The sequence below is a fragment of the Pinus tabuliformis genome, chromosome 1_1, assembly GCF_031772625.1.
Source record: "Pinus tabuliformis cultivar Carrire ecotype Pingquan chromosome 1_1, CPIR1, whole genome shotgun sequence".
NCBI classification, from domain to species: domain Eukaryota; kingdom Viridiplantae; phylum Streptophyta; class Pinopsida; order Pinales; family Pinaceae; genus Pinus; species Pinus tabuliformis.
The window spans coordinates 113,900,365-113,907,963 of NC_142297.1; positions in this window are offsets into that span (position 1 = coordinate 113,900,365).

Genomic DNA, 7,599 nt, shown 5'->3' on the forward strand with positions numbered 1-7,599 from the left:
TTTTTAAATTATGTATCTATAACAGACAGACTCCCTGTGAGGAGATCCAGATCACTCAAGTTTTTTTTTTGTGAACTTTGACTGGCCAGTGGCCACATATGAATATGCGATACGCATCTGCAAAATGTAATTTCTTCCTTATAATAGAAATTACGACTTTTTCCTTATGGGAAAAAAAAAAAAAATTGGTTGACTCTCTGATTAATATATATTTAGATATATATATATATATAGTGGAGTGGAAAAAATTAAGATGGAATTGAATATTGAAATATATTATAATTTTTTTATAAATTATATTATTTGTCTTTATTAATGATGATTTTGTGATTGATACATATTTATATAAAATTATATTATATAAAAATTTGGTAATGGAAAGGATGATAATGGACTCTAAGCTTACAAAGATGTGTATAAACAACTAACCAATATTGATATATATTATAAATCCTATAGATTATATTATTTATCTTTATAAATAAATTGATTGACTTGGTATAAATTTATACATATATAATCTTGAAAAAGATGAAGGTAAATATTAATATTACAAAAACACTTATAAACTACTAATATTTTTTTTTTTTGTAAACTTGGTGGTGCTTCCTCTATTGATATTAACTATTCAAAATCAGATCTTCCATTTGTTCCAGGTGGCTTACCTGCCCGAAGGAAACCAGGTAGCCACCTGTCTGCATTAAACCCTGTCCAAAATTTGAAAAGGTCTTTCTCTATCCATCTAGCAACATTGTCTTTACTATCTATACTATTGTTCCAATTAAACAAGTAAAAGTTGTTCATCATAAAACTTCAACAAAAATGTACTGGACCTCTGCTTCAATCCTCGTCCGAGGATATTACTGGGGCTGGCGCTTTGGCACTGGAGCCGAGCATCTTGCTCCTCTTCATGTCTTGAAGTGTTTGTTCAATTCTCCCCAGTGCCAAGTTGTTTCTGTAAGTTTGTATCTGGACTGTTGCAATCTCCCTGACGAGTTCTGCCCTGACGGGATCCTTTTCCTTAATGTCTTCCTTTACCCCCGGTCCTTTGCTTGCTTCTTGTTCCCAATTAAGAGTCATGGCATGTGCCACCACATTCTTCATGACCCAATACTATTGTATTGTCTGTCTGAAGAGAGAGTGCCATCCTCGAGAGTTCCCTGGGTTTGGAACCATGCTCTCCCATTCCTCCATGGGGATGTCTTGGTTCCTTATGTTGTTGTTTAGTTCTCGCTCCCATCCAACAATTTGGGCTCTAACGTTCGGTGGGTTCCCTACAATGTAGGCGTCGATGAGGGTTTTCATATGTTCACATCCAGACTTTCGCCCTCTCTTTCTTTGCTCTTTGCTTGAGCCTCTCGCCCCCCTTTGCCATCTTTTTGTCTATCTTGCCCTTCCTGGTCACCATGTTGACTGCGTACCTACTGCCGGTTGCTTCTTTCTGTTCACTGTCTTCCTCACTGTGTTGGGCGTAATGTGAGGTGAGACCTATCACATAACCATTACGATTATCAGTTTAATAATGAACAAACATCCAAACAATTTCCCATTTGCCTATGTCACATTTGTTATCCCTTTCAGTGCCAGAACTAATGCTTTTCAAGGTTTCTTTTAGAATTTCCCATCTCCTCTCGTAGTTTTGGGTTATTCTAATTCTTTCCTCTCTTATCGTCATTTTTTCCTCTCGACAACATCCGTCACTCAAACAGCACGACAGAGGAATTCGCTCATGACCGCCTCCAGGGTAGACTGGTTTACTGTTCCTTGCATCATAGGGAGGCTTGGTCGTGGGGATGTTTTCCAGGGGTCTAGGCATCAAAACCCTGGCCCTATTCTCTTCCGCCCCTAGTGAAATTATGTTTTCCTGTTTCCCTCTTTTCTCAGTTCTAATTGCTCTCCAAGGTTCTTCATTTTTTCCTTTTGGTTTTATTGCGGAGTCCCTAACAGGAGTCATTATGGCCTCGCTCTCTCGCGTTTTGTTTCTTGGGGTTACCGTGGTGGAGACCTCTCCATTCCTAGATTCTATCCCCTCCTCTCCTAGCTTACTCCCCAGGATTTTCTTTACACATTCTAAAATTTTCGACCATCTAGGGTCCCAGGAATGGTTGGGTTCCTCCCTACCAAACTCATTCCCTATCATTAACAAATTTCCTAGATTAATGCAGAAAGACATCCTATGCCTTAAGAAGCTGAGGGCCAGAGGAGCAACATACCAACTTGCAGAATTGTTTCCACTTTCGTCCACAAGCTGCAACATCGTCCTTCGGCCACCTTTCCTCTCTTTGGTTCTCGTCTCCTCCCTCTGCATGCGTCTGCCTATGGACTGTTTTCCCTTATGTTTTATTCCCCTCCCCTTTCTGTCCTTTCCCTTTTTGTCCACTTGTCTGTCATCATTATTCCCTTCACTGATCCCTATGCCGTCACCTTGGAATGGTGACCCTTCGCCCTGACTTCCACTTCCTCTCATTAACACTCACTTACTCCCGACTGCTCTTGCCGTATGATCTCGTCCCTCGTCCTGCCACTTGCTGGCGTCCTTCTACCTGCCCTCCTGCTGGCCCCCCTGCCATCCTCATTGTCCTCCTTATCTGTCTCCACCAACCTTCTCTCGGGGTCTGTTCCTTCCCTGCCTTGTCCGTCCACTTGCCCTTTCCCCTGTCCTCTCACTCCATTTCCCTCGCCTGTCCTTTCACTCACTTGGACACTGCCTCCCACTTCCCGGTCCCATCTCCCCTATCCCACTTCCTCCATTGTGCTACACCTCGATCGAGATATAAACCACCAATATTACTATACACTATAAATCTTTATAAATTATAATATTTATACTTATACATTAATTTGTTGATGTTAACTTTATAATTAATATATTTCTATATAAATTTATATATATAGATATAGATATATATATAATTTTATTTTAATATTTCTATTTGATTTTATATATACATTAATATTATATATATATATAAAATTAAAATTAAAATAGACTTGATATACATCATTTATATTCCAAAAAAAGCAAAATTAAAATAGACTTGATATACATCATTTATATTCCAAAAAAAGCGGAATCAAGATTAATATAATGTAATTTGTCCTTTCAAATAGAAGTATATTACAAACAGACGACATTTTAATAAATTATATTATATAACCAATAAATAAATTTTATTATATAAACGTAGATTTTAATACATATATTTTATTGTGTGGTTTAGCATTATTTATACACCCTTTATATTCCAAAAGAGGCGTACAAGGAATCAAGATTAATATAATGTAATTTCTCCTTTCAAACAGAAGCATATGACAAACAGACGACATTTTAATAAATTATATTATATAATCAATAAATAAATTTTAAGAGTTTAATATATATATATTTTGTTGTGCTATGTAGTAATATATGTATATTAATATATTAAAAAATTATGATAATTTAATTGTTAAATTAACAATGAAGATAGTCATCACTGACTGGTATCAAGAATAATCATAATATAATTACTTAATATGAGCCCATGTAAATTCATCACAAAAAACCATGTCACACTAATTACTAAGCGAAGCGGTGGCCATAAAGAAACAAACTTTCGCTAATACAAAATACCTCACCTTAACTTGTCTCCACGAGTCCTAAGCAAGGTCATCACCAAGACTCTAGTTATCTTTATGTAACTCTAAAAGAAATTATAACTATACGATATAATTTGAAAATTTGTGTGTGTCCTATGTTTTGAGTCGACAATTCATTTATAGTCGAGGATAAGAAAGCTTTAATAGAGTGAGTAAATGGAGAAAGGAGAACATAAAGAAAAGCGCTGAAGCGTTAAAGTTAGAAGGGAAATTTTGAAAATTAAATAAAAATATAAAATCAATTATTATTATTATTATTATTATAAAATATATAAAACATAATAGTAGTTATAAATTAATTAAATAATAGGGGAGATAGTGGAGTGGCGGCAAACAACGAAGGTCAGCTTCTAGGGTTGCAGCGAGCTGCAATTAGGGTTCCTCATGGAGGGCCGTAGAGGAGGGAGAGCCTCTTCCTCCTACAAGGAGGCCATTGCTAGTAGAGGAAAGAAACATCTAGAAAATGCTAGAGATGCTTTGGAGGAAGAGAAAAGAAATATGGAAGAGGAGACAGTAGGAGATAATATAAAGGAAATCAATGGCACAAAGGACAAGGAGGTAGACGACAAAAAACAAGGAACTAAAGACAAGAAACAAAAGGGACCCTGCAAACCCAAAACTAAGATCACACCCAGAGTTATTTTAAACGACCCTGCTCTATAGGCACACAGGGATTACATGATGACATATGTTATTATTTGTAAGTTCATGGGACTATGGCCCACTGAAAAAGCACTATAGACATGGATCAAATATCACTGGAAACCTAAAGGGAGCATTGACCTTCATCTTGGGTCAAAGGGATTCTTCACTGTGGTATTCACGAATATTGAAGACAAGGACATAATATTCGAAGGAGGACCCTACTTCTATGCAGCAGCTGGACTCTACATGAGACCATGGATGATGAATTTTGTCCCCGAACGGGAGACTTTTACTTTGGTACTGGTCTAGGTAAGACTCTATTCTTTACCCCTTGATTACTGGCAAAATGAATCATTAACAGCCATAGGCAATAAATTAGGTCGTTTTGTCAAAGCTTCTGAAGCCACAAGAAGAGGGAAATATACTTCCTTTGCCAGGATATGTGTGGAAATGGATCTGTCAGGAGCTCTACCAGATGAGGTGATCCTGGAAGTTTTTGATGAAGAATGGGTGAAAACAATAGACTATGAACATATTCCATTCAGATGCCGTAGATGTCATGAACATGGGCATCTATTTAGAGATTGTCCACTCGGTAAAGTGGTAAATAACAGCAAGGCTAACACAGTGAAGGAAACGGATAGCTTCCAGAAAGTAGTGAATCGAGGAAAAGGGGGCAAGAAAGGACCAAAGCATCATCAAGATGAAGGGCTAAAAGCCAGTCAAAATAAGTTCCAAGTTCTTGAGAAAGACGAAGAGATCACAAAGGAAGATCAAGTAATGGAAGTAAACCCTAGGGAGAAGAAAGAAGAAGAAAAACGTGATCAAACCCAGGATACTGATTATCAGAAAGAAACCATGATGAGTGAAACAGAACTTGAGATGGATCAGGAAATGACCCAGAGTGAAATGGACCTGGAGGATCATGAGCTACAGGAAATCCTTGATAAAGAAAATCTAGATCTAGAAGGGTTCCTGATTAAGGGAACTACAGGAGGAGTGGATTCGGTACCTCATGAAGAGTTCAACAGAATACAACAATTGTTTTTATGGAAAACACAGGCCAATGCGTTGGAGAAAGGAAAAAATATAGATAAGCAGGATAACAGAGGGGTGAAGCCGATGAAAACAACTTCAGGACTAGCAATAAGAAACCCAGGCAAGAAAAGAGGCAGGAAAAAAAGAATGAACTCTTGATGGAGTGTGGCAAGCTAATGATAAACTCAGGTAAGATAAAAGATCTAACCAGTTACTCCTTTACTAATCTTTAATTATGAAGTTCATATCTTGGAATATCAGAGGGCTAGGGAGTAATGAAAGCAAAGAATCCTTAGTAACAGGATGCAAAAAGAAATGCCAGACATAATCTTTATACAAGAAACGAAATGTTCCATTCAAAAATTAAGACAAATCCATAGTAAATGGCTCAGTAGATTTGAGTTTCTAGAAGTTAAAGCAGAGGATACAGCGGGGGAATTCTCACTCTTTGGAACCCTCTAAAAATTAGTATAATAGATGTTGAGGCTACAAGGAACTATCTATCAGTTGTCATTCAACCTATAGGAGATAGGTTCACCTATCTGGTCACAAATGTTTATGGCCCTCAAAGAATTGACGACAAAATCAAGTTTCTAGACTCACTGGTAGATCTCAGGGACAGACATGCAGGAAAACCTTGGATCATGGGAGGGGATTTCAACATGATCAAATCTCTTTCGGAGAAAAAAGGAGGAATCAGAACACTAAGTAAAGACTCTTTAGAGTTTCAAACTTTTATAGATAATATGGACCTGGTAGATGCTGAAACGAATACTGGCCTCTTTACTTGGAATAATAAAAGAGGAGGAGAGTCTCAGGTTGCCTCAAAGTTAGACAGATTCATGATCTCAGAGGACCTGATGCTAACTAATATGGAAGTAATAGCGGAAGTTCTCCCCTTTGGAGGCTCAGATCACTGGCCGGTTCAACTGGAGATCAAAGGTATGGGCATCCTCAGAAACAGACCTTTCAGATTTGAAAATATCTGGCTTTCCCACCCAGAATTCCTCCATAATATTAAAGAATGGTGGTCAGAAGATTTACAGATACAGGGATCAAGAATGTTTCTTCTTCATAAAATATTAAAGCATATCAAACTTAGACTAAAGGATTGGAACAGAAATGATTTTGGCAATATTTTTGTGGAGAAAAAAGTGGTTGAAAATAAAATGAAGATGCTCAACCAAGCTCTGATGAAGGATGGATTTGATAAAGTCAAAAGTAACCAAGTGGATAAATACCATCAAGAATGGGAGAATTTGTGTAAACAAGACGAAATGTTTTGGAGACAAAAGTCTAGGATTCAATGGCTAAAAGAAGGTGAGCGTAATACAAAGTTTTTCACAAGTCAACCATGGCGAATAGAACGCACAACATAGTATCTTCAACTAAGAATGAAGAAGGAAATCTTCTTACCTCCCATGAGAAAATTGAAGTTGTGTTAGTTCAGCACTTCCGAAGCATTACTCAGGAAAGTAATTCAGATAGAGAACAGTCCATCAGTATGATTACTAGAAACATACCAAAGGTTGTATCCAGAGAAGACAACTTCAATCTGAATAGACTAGTTTCTGAAAAGGAGCTAGATGAGGTCCTCATAGAAATGCAGAATGGAAAAGCTCCAGGCCCGGATGGTTTTAATGTGGATTTTTTCAAAGCATGTTGGAATATTGTCAAACAGGATATCTTGGATGTAGTGGAGGATTCCAGGTTAAACAGAACTATTTTGAAGGGGCTCAACACCTCCTTTATCTCCCTTATCCCAAAGTAGGACATGGCTCAAACACCGGATAAGTTTAGGCCCATTTCTCTTTGCAATGTGGTTTACAAGATAATTTCCAAAGTAGTGGCTAATAGACTTAAACCTCTGCTTCCTACCCTAATTTCAGAGGAACAATCCGATTATGTGGAAGGAAGACAAATTTTAGATAACATCATTCAAGCCCAAGAGGTGGTTCATTCATTAAGCAGCAAAAGATAGGCTGGAATGATCATGCAATTAGACATAGCCAAAGCTTATGCCAAGGTAAACTAGACCTATATAAAGAAGGTACTTATTGCTTTTGGTTTTGATCAAAATTAGGTCAGGTGGGTGATGGCCTTAGTTACTTCTTCCAGCTTCTCTATTTTGGTGAATGGCTCTCCCTTTGAGATTTTCAGTCCTTCCAGAGGCCTCAGACAGGGAGATCCACTCTCTCCATTTCTTTTCATTCTCATGATGGAAGGGCTTGGTAGGTCTATCAAGCATGCTAAGGAAACAGGCAAGATTAAAGGCCT